Source organism: Mirounga leonina, unplaced genomic scaffold, assembly GCF_011800145.1.
Source record: "Mirounga leonina isolate KUSES-001 unplaced genomic scaffold, KU_Mleo_1.0 Mir_268, whole genome shotgun sequence".
NCBI classification, from domain to species: domain Eukaryota; kingdom Metazoa; phylum Chordata; class Mammalia; order Carnivora; family Phocidae; genus Mirounga; species Mirounga leonina.
In genome coordinates this window covers 6,781,544-6,787,078 of record NW_023270649.1, presented here as the reverse complement: position 1 = coordinate 6,787,078, position 5,535 = coordinate 6,781,544, and the positions used below count along the sequence as shown (strand labels likewise).

The window sequence follows — 5,535 nt, the reverse complement described above, 5'->3', positions numbered from 1 at the left end:
TCTTAAAAAAAAGAAAAAAAACTAAGGGTCAAGGTCCTGAGACCACCTCCCATGAAATACAGCATCGTGGACACAGCAATCATTAATAAGCTTCAAGTGTCCCATTAGGGTCACTGACAAGAATCTAGCCAGGAGCCAGCCCAAATCTTGGATGTGTATGCAGGCTCGATCATGGGGTGGTAACTATTGGCTGTAATGGGGATGAATCTCTGAGCTCGAGAATTTAGGAAAAGTACAGAAATTTAAGAGAAGCAAAACTATGGGATTCATATTTGGGGTGAAGAAGGAATCTGTGCATATTTGGTATCTTATGCATTTGTAAAGTTTCAAAGATGTTCTGAGCTTTGGAAACCACTGTAAAATGCATAATTAGGTAATTAATCTAAACTTGTCATTTTAGGTGAAAACTAATTTTATCTACACTATTGGAACCTTTTGTTTCTTTTTCAGTATTGGAGCATTTTTAAGAAAACTTAAAAAAGAAAAAATGAATGTTCCATAGTGTAGTGGTTATCACGTCTGCTTTACACGCAGAAGGACCTGGGTTCGAGCCCCAGTGGAACCATGGGTGGGAAGTTCCTTTTCTCTGGGGCGCCTGGGTGGCTCAGTCTTTTGGGCATCTGCCTTCAGCTCAGGCCATGATCCCGGGGTCCTGGGATCGAGCCCCGCATCGGGTTCCCTGCTCGGCGGGGAGCCTGCTTCTCCCTCTGCCTGCCGCTCCCCCCATTCGCGCTCTCTCAAATAGATAAATAAAATCTTAAAAAAAAAAAGAAAGAAAACCTAAGCTTCACTATATGTTTAATTCATTAGACTTAAAAGTTATTTGCATACTTGGAAATGTGTTTGTTAATTGAGACAGACGAAGTGATTAAAAAGGGAACTGCAATACACTAGGTCGTGTGGGGTGTTTGGGGCCTTTTTTTGTTTTTGTTTTTTTAAGATTTTATTTTTAAATCATCTCTACGCCCAATGTGGGGCTCAAACTCACAACCCCAAGATCAAGAGTCGCACGCTCCCCGGACAGAGCCAGCCTGGCGCCCCACACTAAGTTTTAAATGTGCTTGCGAATTCGTGGCAGTATTTAATGGACTAAGTTTGCAAGTAGGATCAAGTATTTTCCAGAGGTCCCTTTAAAGTGGTTGCTACTATTTGCCGGACTTAGAAATGAATTAAGAAAAAGAATAATAAGGTTTCTAGGCTGAACTTAAAAGGTTAAGGTAAACAAGGCATTTGAGCCTGTAACTCAAATAAATTGACTATCAAATCTGTGAAAATGAATAAAGCTTTTTTTGCACACACACACCACTTTGGGGGGCTCTAATCACCACTTCCAAAGAGCTGTACAACGTACAAATTACAAATTACTGTGCTTACGTTTAAAAAAGCACAAGTCCGGGCGCCTGGGTGGCTCAGTCGGTTAAGCGACTGCCTTCGGCTCAGGTCATGATCCTGGAGTCCCGGGATCGAGTCCCGCATCGGGCTCCCTGCTCGGCGGGGAGTCTGCTTCTCCCTCTAACGCTCCCCCCTCTCATGTGCTCTCTCTCATTCTCTCTCTCTCTCAAATAAATAAATAAAATCTTTAAAAAAAATAAAATAAAATAAAAAAATAAAAAAGCACAAGTCCATCTTTGCAAGCCTATGGCAATAATATGAGCAAATACCAATATTGTTTACTAAATAAATTCCACCCAAACTCTCGGGAACCTTACTCAGCCCTCCAGATCCTGCTTAGAGCTGATGAGGTCTGATGTGAGTCAGGTTGCATTCCTCCTGAGGGGCTTGTGTTTCTGTTCTTTTGAATAAGCTAAATCTAATGTTCTGCCCTTGCCATGTTCTCATCTATTATAGGTGTGTGTGTGTCTGTGTGTCTGTGTGTCTGTGTGTGTGAGACAGAGAGAGAGAGAGAGAGATTGGCTGTCATCTGAATAAATTATTTCACCCCTAGCCAGCTGGTTTAGGTTCCTTATAAAGGACCAGCTTAGCTCTGTACTACTATTCCACTGTGGTCTGATTGTTGCCAAGCATACTGACAGTCATACCCTGTGGTCCACAGGGCAGCACCATCACGCCTCACTCCACACCTACGGAATCAAGATCTGCTTCTTAACAAGATCCCCCGGTGAGTCCCACGCAGGTGACAGTTTCCGAAACAGCCGCCTAGAGAAGAATCCAAGTAACACCAATAGCTGATGCTGTGATGTTGCCGTGCTTGAGTTTCTGCTCAACAGAGTACACGGTAGCATTTGTCTTAGTTATTTATTTTTTTTACACTCTCTTTTTATTTTTATTTTTTTAGATGTCGAAGGTGATATCTTTATTTTTTTAATTTTTTTAAATTTAAATTCAATTAATTCACATATAGAGTATTATTGGTTTCAGAGGTAGAGGTCAGTGATTTGTCAGTTATTCGTCAATAACAGTGCTCATTCCATCACGTGCCCTCCTTAATGTCCATCACCCAGTAGCATTTGTTTTAAATGAAAATTTAAATTTTCTGTAAATGTCTTCTATGGACCATTCAATTATGCGTGTATTTGTTACTGAGTCAATGCAAATGGCGCCTGGGTGTTGGAACATGAGTTTCCATAGGAGGCTCCAGTGAGATGGAAGGAGGCAGGGGGTTTCTGCTGTAATCAGTGGGGCCCTCGGGCTTCAGGAAGTGTGCTAAGCTCCAGCCAACTGCAGTCCTATCACCCTAGATAAAGTTCCGGGTGGATTAAAGGTCACACATGCATTTCTGTTCCTTATATCAGGAGGAGGGAGTCTGTTTACCCTCTTACTTCGCCAAGTGTAACCGGGTGGAAGTGACGGGCTAGGCCTTCCATTCCCAGGCCCTTCTGCTCTCTCGCTCTTGGAAGCCAGCCACCATGTAAGGAGTCTGATTACTCTGAGATGGCCGTCCAAGATAGCTATGCGGCAAGGAACACTGAGGAGCCAGCTGTCTTAAGTTTAAGGCTTCTCGAACCTTCCATCTCGGCCAGCAGGAATGCAGCTGAGGCCACATGCTGCAGAGCTGAGCCCTGCCTGACCCACAGAATCATGAACACACCCTAAAATATTGTCGTTGAAGCCATTCATTTGGGAGGTGATCTGTCACCCGGTGATAAATATCTATGACAAACGCTCAGACCTGCGCCCCAGCCGCCTACTTCCTGTTGCCCACAGAATAAGCCTGCCAAAGCTGAGAGGAGTTCCTCCCGCTCAAGCGGGGACAAAAGGTAGGAAACGATGAAGGCTGACATAGGGAAGACGAGCTGAGAAACAGAACGTGAGCACGTGCAGAAGAAATTCGGGCCTGCTTTGATTTCCCAGACGCGACCAAGCAGCAGTGCCCTGTCGCTCGTCTCCTCGCACCCATCTTTGTTGCAGCGTCGCTTACTACAAGTTACGTGTGTGAGCTGTAAGTGTGACCCGCAGTGAATGGTTGCAAGTGAACTCAGCCGCTGAGCTGACACCGGGTCAGCCCTTGAGACGCCCTGTCGGGCCTCTTCCACGCACCGAACTGTCCCTCGGGGTGACCAGCCTCCTGACTCCTAGCAGCGTGCGTCAGTCAGGCCTGCTGTGAATTGTCCTGTCGCGAGGATGCGTTCCATGTGTACTTCTTCGTATCTGGTCTCTGTTTCTCAACTTTAGGTCTGTGGGATCCATTCCTGTTGTCGGATGTAGTCGTGGTTCATTTGATCTCGGTGAGGGTGAGCCTCGCGGCCGGATTAATTGCAGCGGATTTGTGTATGGGCTGATTCTACCTAAGCCAAGGGCCAGCAAACCTTTTCTGGAAGTGGTCAGATTGTGAATCCTTTAGTCGTTGGGGGCCGTCGGTCTGTCCCGACTACTCGTCTCTGCGCTTGTAGCTTGAAAGCGGCCACATTACATAGTTACATAACCTGTAAATGGATGCATAAGACTGCCTTTACTGCTGCTGAAATTTGAATTTCATATGGCTGAGTGTATGTTTAGCCTTTTAAGAAACTGCCAAAATGTTTTCTCCAGTGGCCGTACCATTTTACATTCCTACCACTAATGTAAGAAGGGTCAGGGTTGGGGCGCCTGGGCGGTGCAGTCTGTTAAGTGTCGGACTCTTAGTTTCCGGCTCAGGTGGTGATCTCAGGGTTGTGAGATCGAGCCCCGAGTGGGTCTCCACACTCAGCGCCGAGTCTGCTTAAGACTGTTTCTCCCTCTCCCTTTGCCCCTTCCCCAGTACACCTTCTCCTCTCTCTCTCAAATAAATACATAAAATCTTAAAAAAAAAGAATGGCCAGGTTTCTCCATATCCTCATCAGCATTTGGTGTTGTCACTATTGTTGCTTTTTTAAAAAATTTTAGCCTTTCTGATGGGTGTGCAATAATATCTCATTGCGGTTTTGATTTGTATTTCCCAAATGGCTAGTGATAGTGAGCCCCTTTTCATCTGTTGCCATCTGTATATCCTCTTCAATGAAATATCTCTTCATGTCTTTTGCCTAGTTTTTAATTGGATTGCTTGGCTTTTACTGGTGAGTTTGACCATTTGGTCACCTGTAGAGAAGGCTTTGGGTTGCCTACCCAGCATCTACCTACTCTCCTTTCCACCTGACAGAATCCAAATACTGTTCAGGTATCCACCCCTGAACTGCACAGCAGGTGTCTTGAAGGGAAAGCCAACTCTCTCTCTTGCTCTGAGAATCAACTCAGCCTGAGTAACCTTATTATCTTCTGCCTTGTTACTCCTGATTTCAGGAAAACCAGTGTGACTCTGTTCTAGCCATGTGACGGGGAGTAGGATAGGAAGGCTTCCTGGAGAAGTCTCCTACTCAGCCTGAGTAACCTTGGATAGTAGAGAAGAGAAATGGAGAGGTCTAGGTCCGTAATGACACCTTGAAGCTGAAGATTCAACCAACCTTGAAGACAGCTACACCTGGGCTTGCTACAAGAGCTCTAAGTTTCCTTATTGTCTGATCCAGCTGAGTCATGGTTTCTGACACTTACAGCCCAGAACATTCTAACTCATAGAGACGCCTGCCCTCTTGCATGTGGTTATTGTCGAGTATCTTAGTTCCACTTTTTTTTAACCCAACCCGCAAATACACCCTGCGCCGGTTAGTTGCTATGACTGTTGTTTATCTTGAGCTAACGGGGCTTACACAGAAGCCGCCATACAACACTTAGTCAATACACACGTGGAACATTTACAAATACAGACCTGGTAAAAGTATACGAAGCAAGTCTGAACACGTCCCCAAAATGTCAATATCAAATAGACCATTCTTGTGGAGGGAAAGACAAGCCACCGTCCAAAAGAGAAGACATTTCTTCTGTGCAAAGTGCAAAGCCATTCACTGTGCTAGATGCCTTTCCTGGGCCCCTGGCCATTTCCCACCGATCCCCACTTTGCACTGTGCCTGCGACCCTGACCCGTACAAACTGGGGTTCTCGTTCCCTCTGGTTTCCAGGTGGAGCCTCCGGGGGACATCGGAAGGCAGGTGGTGTGAGCTTCTCGTCCTAGCTCCGGCCCTGTGGGGAAAGCTGGCCGGGTCCCTCCACCAAAGCTTAGCTCCT

The 5,535-nt window shown here is 45.8% G+C and overlaps 1 non-coding gene across 1 annotated transcript; it reads left to right on the top strand.

Annotated features, from left to right (window-relative positions):
- Positions 1 to 492: 492 nt before the first annotated feature.
- On the top strand, positions 493 to 565 carry TRNAV-UAC. Its single transcript has one exon. It is a non-coding gene; the product is annotated as a tRNA-Val (tRNA).
- The last annotated feature ends 4,970 nt before the right edge of the window (positions 566 to 5,535 follow it).